This window comes from Capsicum annuum, chromosome 9 (assembly GCF_002878395.1).
Source record: "Capsicum annuum cultivar UCD-10X-F1 chromosome 9, UCD10Xv1.1, whole genome shotgun sequence".
In the NCBI taxonomy this organism is placed as follows: Eukaryota; Viridiplantae; Streptophyta; class Magnoliopsida; order Solanales; family Solanaceae; genus Capsicum; species Capsicum annuum.
Genome location: NC_061119.1, coordinates 145742781 through 145749378, shown reverse-complemented (window position 1 = coordinate 145749378; position 6598 = coordinate 145742781). Strand labels below are relative to the sequence as shown.

The 6598-nt window shown below is 31.2% G+C and overlaps 1 long non-coding RNA gene across 1 annotated transcript; it reads left to right on the top strand.

The window, feature by feature from the left end:
* Positions 1-1397: 1397 nt before the first annotated feature.
* LOC124887391 lies at positions 1398-5787 on the top strand. Its single transcript, XR_007045028.1, has 2 exons — positions 1398-1501; positions 5574-5787. It is a non-coding gene; the product is annotated as an uncharacterized LOC124887391 (long non-coding RNA).
* The last annotated feature ends 811 nt before the right edge of the window (positions 5788-6598 follow it).

The window sequence follows — 6598 nt, the reverse complement described above, 5'->3', positions numbered from 1 at the left end:
TGATGTAGTGATCGATGAATGATGCAGTCAAAAACTAGCAGATCCATCCAAACATATTGAATACGTACCTTGATTTGAAATTATTGAAGTAATAATATACTGTACGTTGAAGTTATATTAATGAAAGATAATCAAATAACCGATAATTTATCCGAGTATATGTGAAATAAGTTGTATTATTATAGGGTAATAAACCATTTATGTGATGTATATAGTACATATTTAGAAGTTGATAGCCAATCGAATATATGTATATATTCATATATCTTGTGTAGTAACGTATGCAGTAATCAAAAGTTAGATAATTGAATCTATATATCAAAATATTTTAAATAATACATTGATATTATACTATTGAGAAAATATACTACTTGTGTCAATATAGTCAAGGCTATATTGTTGAAGTGTAATAACGTAATTTAATTAACAGATTATTATTTATTTGACTAACACGTTGTATTACGAGGTATAAATGTGATATTATTTACAGAGTTTTTGTGAACCGTTTCCTTTTTAGAGTCTATTGCTATCAATGACTTACATTACTAACATAGTGTTTCTTTTTGACTGAGTCCGAATTCGAAAACGAATTGCTTTGTTATTTTTTTGGAAACCGCTTGTCTCTTTCTCTTTAATTTAGGACAAGCAAAGGTAAGTTGATTTATCTCTATTTTCTTATAATGAAGTCTTTAAATATAGTGTTAAGGTGGGATTGTTCTCTATAGAAGGCTTTGAAAGCCCTAAGAATTTTGTGATGATTATATGGTGTGAGGGGGACATGCATCACCTCTACTTATTTGCTTTATTACACTTGTTCAATTGTTTGACTTATACTATAAATGAATTAGTTGCTTGAAAGTGATTAAGTGTAGTTACTTGAAGTATGAATCAGTGACTTGTGTTTTGAACTTGTTCTTTGAATTTTGTTATGTTTGGTAACCTGTGAAGTGAATTAGTGACTTCGATTTGTTTAAGTGTAGGTACTTGAAAGTAGGTACTTGAAATGGGTGTTTTGAACTTGTTCTTTGAATTTTGTTATGTTTGGTAACCTGTGAAGTGAATTAGTGACTTCGATTTGTTTAAGTGTAGGTACTTGAAAGTAGGTACTTGAAATGGTAACTTGTGAAGTGTCTACGAAGATGTGGTGAAGTTAATGGGCCTCCAACTCTTAACCAGAGTCTAGAAGTTTCAATTTTGAGCACAGAGTATAGAAAATCCTTGGTAGGGATTAGAGCGCGTTCCCCTAAATGAGCTCTATCAATGTAAATTCAAATTACTTTAACTTCAATATAAGTACCGAATACTAGAAGAATTATTTATTTATTTTAATAAAAGAGTTGTGAGTATGTCTATATTTGCAAACTTGTAAAATATAGGTCAAAAGTTAAAAAGGGTTGTGAAGTGCAAGGACCCGACAACAAATTGATTTTAGCCCTAGTTGTTGGATGACGCTCGATGCTCACGCTCATCGCCTTCAGCTTTCTCTTTAATTGCTTTTCAAGTAAGTCCATCACTCTCATATCTTTAATCTGATTTCGCAATTAATGAATTAGATTTATTCTTATTTTTTTGAATGCATTTTTTGCAATTTATTTATGTATGTTTAAAAGTTGGATCTAGTTTTGTGCTAGATTGGTTTGATTTAATTGTTATACACAACCTCTGCTAGAAAATGCAAGGTAAGGTTGTGTAAACTAAGCTGTTGTAGCCCGGACCTCTCTGCATAGCGGGAGCCTTAGTACGCTGGGCTGGACTTTTTTACTTTTATTTGTTTTGAATGTATGTTTGCTTAGTTGGGTCAGCTCCAAAAGGGATAGGCTGCATAAGAAAAATGATTATTAGGTTTCACTTTTGGTTTCTGATGTTGTTATATGTAAGAGAAACTTTGTTCAAGTCTTTGAGAGTATTAGCAATTTGCAGGACTGTCTCAGTTCTTTGTTAACATGAGGTTGAATGATAAGGTTGTTCAGGTATAACGTTCTTGAGGAACAAGCAAAAAGGAAACGTCTTTGTTCCCTAAAGTTAAGCTATAAAAACGAGAGAATAAGCAACCAATAATATATTCGGGTGAAAGGGGTTATGTCTTTGCTGTTAAGTCAAGCCATGCTTATCACCCATTTGGTGAAAAAATCACTAAAACCACAGAGCTAGTTGGCTTATTGATTTAAGCATGGTCATGGTTGGACTTCACGTATCTGTAATCATATAACTTTGATGTCAACATGAGTGCCAACACAATAATGGTTCTTTTTACCCTAATTTAACTCGGCCACCAACATATATGATCAAAATATTTTTGTGTTTTCCATATTAGTTCACTTAATCAGAGAAAGTGATATTATACTTGTTAAATCAAAATTTGAAGGTGAATTCCAAGGATGTAATCAGTGTCTTATTTCTTTATGAATAGTTGAATCTTAAGAGTCTTGTTTTACATTTAACTAAATCCATTGAACTTGATTCTACTAAAACTATCTCATATCTCACCCTTACCACTTGACGTCGCATCTACATTTTCTTATCATCATTCTTCTTCAAGAGTTACAGTCACCTCTGAGGTAGTGGTATAGACTGCGTACACTTTACCCTCCCCAGACCCCAGAAAATAAATATATCAGCATATGTCATTATGTTGCTGTAATGACCCTTTAAGTTGTTTTGTTAATTTTTCTTATTTTAACCCTCCTCGTAGTGTTTAGACGTGATTTATGACTTACGGTAATGGGTAGTATCGAGTCTTGAGGTTTTTGGCGGCAATTTAAGTCATTAATTGGATTCTTGAGTTTTAATAAAGTTAAACCCGATTATGGTCAACCTTTGATTGAGACAATCTAGTTAATGTCATAATATTTTCAATAGATCCAGAATGTACTTTTTAGTTAATATATATATTTGGTTTGTTTTCTCGAGGTTTCAAATAAATTTTAAGGATCTATTCAAAGTTGGGTATTTTAGATATTATTTTAGTTGGTAGTTAATGGGCTAAACCAATATTTTCTTAATTCTTGAGACCTATTATAACAATAGATTTAAGTGGAAAGTGTTTACCATATTTATTAAGAATAAGATCAAGAAGTTTGAAAGACAAGAGGGCACGAAAATAACAGTTTGTTCCTTTTCTCTCCCAAATCGCTGCTTCTAAAGGAAATTTTCTTTGATAGATTCAAGGTTAGCTATTTGAATTGCTTATATTCCTAATATTATAATCATGTTATTCATGTTATTACAAGGGTGAGGTTGAAGTTTGTAGTGGCCAATTACAGGTAACTACTAGCAATTGCTATTTGAATTCTTTTGAATCAGAAGCCTAATAATGACCTATTTGAGAATATGGAGTTAATATTCTAGGAATTAGTGGTATTCTAGAAACATAGGCCAATTGCATTGGCTAGGGATGGTTTCAAGAGAGGTAAATGTGGATTGAAGAAATATTGGAGGGAGGTGATTAGATATGATATGGAGCAGCTTCAGCTTACTGAGGACGTGACCCTAGATAGGAAGTTGTGGAGAAGGCGAATTAGGTAAGAAGGTTAGTATGAGTTTAGGATGCTATATGTTTTGGTGTGGTATTTGGAACATCTTGATTTTGGTATTATTGAATATGTTAATTTCTATTGTATCTTGTGTTATTACTATTCATTACTATTATTATTCCTTATCTTAGATTACTTTATTTTGAGCTGGGGGTCTGTCGAAAATAGCCTCTCTCTTACATTTGAGTTAAAGGTATGGACCGCGTACACTTTCCCTCCCCAGACCCCACTTAATGGAAATATACTAGGTATGTTGTTGTTCTTATTGTTGTTGGTAACTTGTGAAGTGAATTAGTGACTTGAAATGTTTAGGTGTAGTTACTTGAAATATGAACTTTTGTTTTGCATTTACTAGTGTGGTCACTAGAGAAGTGACTTAGTGACTTGAAAATGTTTAGGTGTAGGTACTTGAAAGATGAACTTGGGTTTTGAATTTAGGTAAGTTTGGTAACTTGTGAAATGAATTAGTGACTTGAAATGTTTAGGTGTAGTTACTTGAAATGTGAAGTTTTGTTTTGAATTTAGTAAAGTGTGGTCACTTGAGAAGGAATTAGTTACTTCGATTTGTTTAAGTGTAGGTACTTGAAATATGATATTTTATTTTGAATTTAGTTAAGTTTGGCCACTTGATAAGTGAATTAGTGAGTTGAAATGTTTAGGTGTAGTTACTTGAAATGTGAACTTTTGTTTTGCATTTAGAAAAGTGTGTCACTTGAGAAGTGACTTAGTGACTTGAAAATATTTAGGTGTAGGTACTTGAAAGGTGAACTTGGGTTTTGAATTTATGTAAGTTTGATAACTTGTGAAGTGAATTAGTGACTTGAAATGCTTAGGTGTAGTTACTTGAAATTTGAAGTTTTATTTTGAATTTAATATAGTGTGGTCACTTGAGAAGGGGCTTAGTTACTTCGATTTGTTTAGGTGTAGTTACTTGAAATGTGAACTTTTATTTTGAATTTAGTAAAGTATTGTCACTTGAGAAGTGAATTAGTTACTTAGATTTGTTTAAGTGTAGGTACTTGAAATGCGATTTTTTGTTTTGAATTTATTTAAGTTTGGTAACTTGTGAAGTGAATTAGTGAGTTGTAATGTTTAGGTGTAGTTACTTGAAATGTGAACTTTTGTTTTGAATTTAGTAAAGTGTTGTCACTTGAGAAGTGAATTAGTTACTTCAATTTGTTTAAGTGTAGGTACTTGAAATGCGATCTTTGTTTTGAATTTAGTTAAGTTTGGTAACTTGTGAAGCAAAGTAATGAGTTAAAATGTTTAGGTGTAGTTACTTGAAATGTGAAGTTTTGTTTTGAATTTAGCAAAGTGTGGTTACTTGAGAAGGGACTTAGTTACTTCAATTTGTTTAAGTGTAGGTACTTGAAATGTGATCTTTTGTTTTGAACTATGTTAAGTTTGGTAACTTGTGAAGCGAATTAGTTACTTTGATTTGTTTAAGTGTAGGCACTTGAAATATGATCTTTTGTTTTAAATTTAGTTAAGCTTGGTAACTTGAATTATGAATTAGTGACTTGAAATGTTTAGGTGTAGGTACTTGAATGTGATCTTTTGTTTTGAATTTTGTTAAGTTTGGTGACTTGTGAAACGAATTAGTTACTTCGATTTGTTTAAGTGTAGGTACTTGAAATATGATCTTTTGTTTTGAATTTAGTATTAGTGAGTTGAAATGTTTAGGTGTAGTTACTTGAAATGTAAAATTTTGTATTGAATTTAGTGAAAATGTTGTCACTTGAGAAGTGAAATAGTTACTTCGATTTGTTTAAGTGTAGGTGGATATGAAATATCTTTTTACTCCTTCCATTTTGTCTTTCTACGATTTAATGTAACATTCTCACAAAATGAATGTGTGTTCACAATTATTGGGTAGTTACTTGGAATGTGTACTAATGACTTGAAAATGAATGTGTGTTCTTTTACAAAAAATCTTCTTTATCTATAAGATTCTAAAAGGGTCATTTTCCTACTAGAAATAACCAAAAAAAACCGACATCTATTTTATATGTTTATTGAAAGTTTGCTATTGATTTGCAGTTTTGAGTATACAACGATGGCAACAGTACTACAAGAACATTGATTGCCGGTTATTAAGTGCTTTTTATTTCGTTTAATATTATGGAGGTCTAATTCTTTGTTATCAAAGAATTTTCAAAAGTGTTTTTTAGTTCTTAGAAATGAACATGTACAACTTTGTTAGCCTAAAAAATAATAATATGGGCAGCTTTAATCAAGAAAAAACACATTTTGCTTATTCTTTTTTTGCTACATGTATAGGTTATACACTTAAATGGATAAGAGCTAGATAAACTTATTGAATAGGCTTGATCCATTATATGAGAATGGAACCAAAGAATTTATTCATTTTGCGTCCTTAGATAGCCCTAATGCATCTTCAATCTTTTGTACATACCGAAAGTGTCGTAATATAAAATTTGTCAAAAGATTTGATTGTTGAACATATTATGGTTGATGGATTTCTAACTAGTTATACTAGCTGGATTTATCCTGGTGAGCAATCATATTGTGGTTGATGAATTTCTAACTAGTTATCCGGTCGGTCAACTGTGAAGTGGTGAGCCCTCCATCTTTCAAACGACCTGGTCTCTCTTTTAGTTTTCATCTATTATCCTAGCACTTTGAATTTCCTTTGTCATAGTCGGGGGCATGTCCCACCTTAGTTGGTATTCTTTGGATTAGAGGCTTTTGTGGACAGTAATGATGTATCCTTTTGGACGGGGTTTTGACTCTTAAATATCAATATTATTTTGCTATTTTGCTCTTTGGTTATAATATTAGAAAACATTCTCTTTACATATATTTCATGTGGTTGTTAGTTACGATTGTACATATTAAATTAAATATAAATATCTATGTCATGGGAAAAATTATAGAGAATTGGTATCCATATTTAACATGATAGTGACGTTAATCTAAAAGCAGCAATATTGATGACAAGTTTGCAATGTTCTAAATGAATATCACTAAATTTTACGACATCAATATTTTATTTATTAACATTAACTAAAACGTTGGTAATTTCAATACAATATTTTATAAAA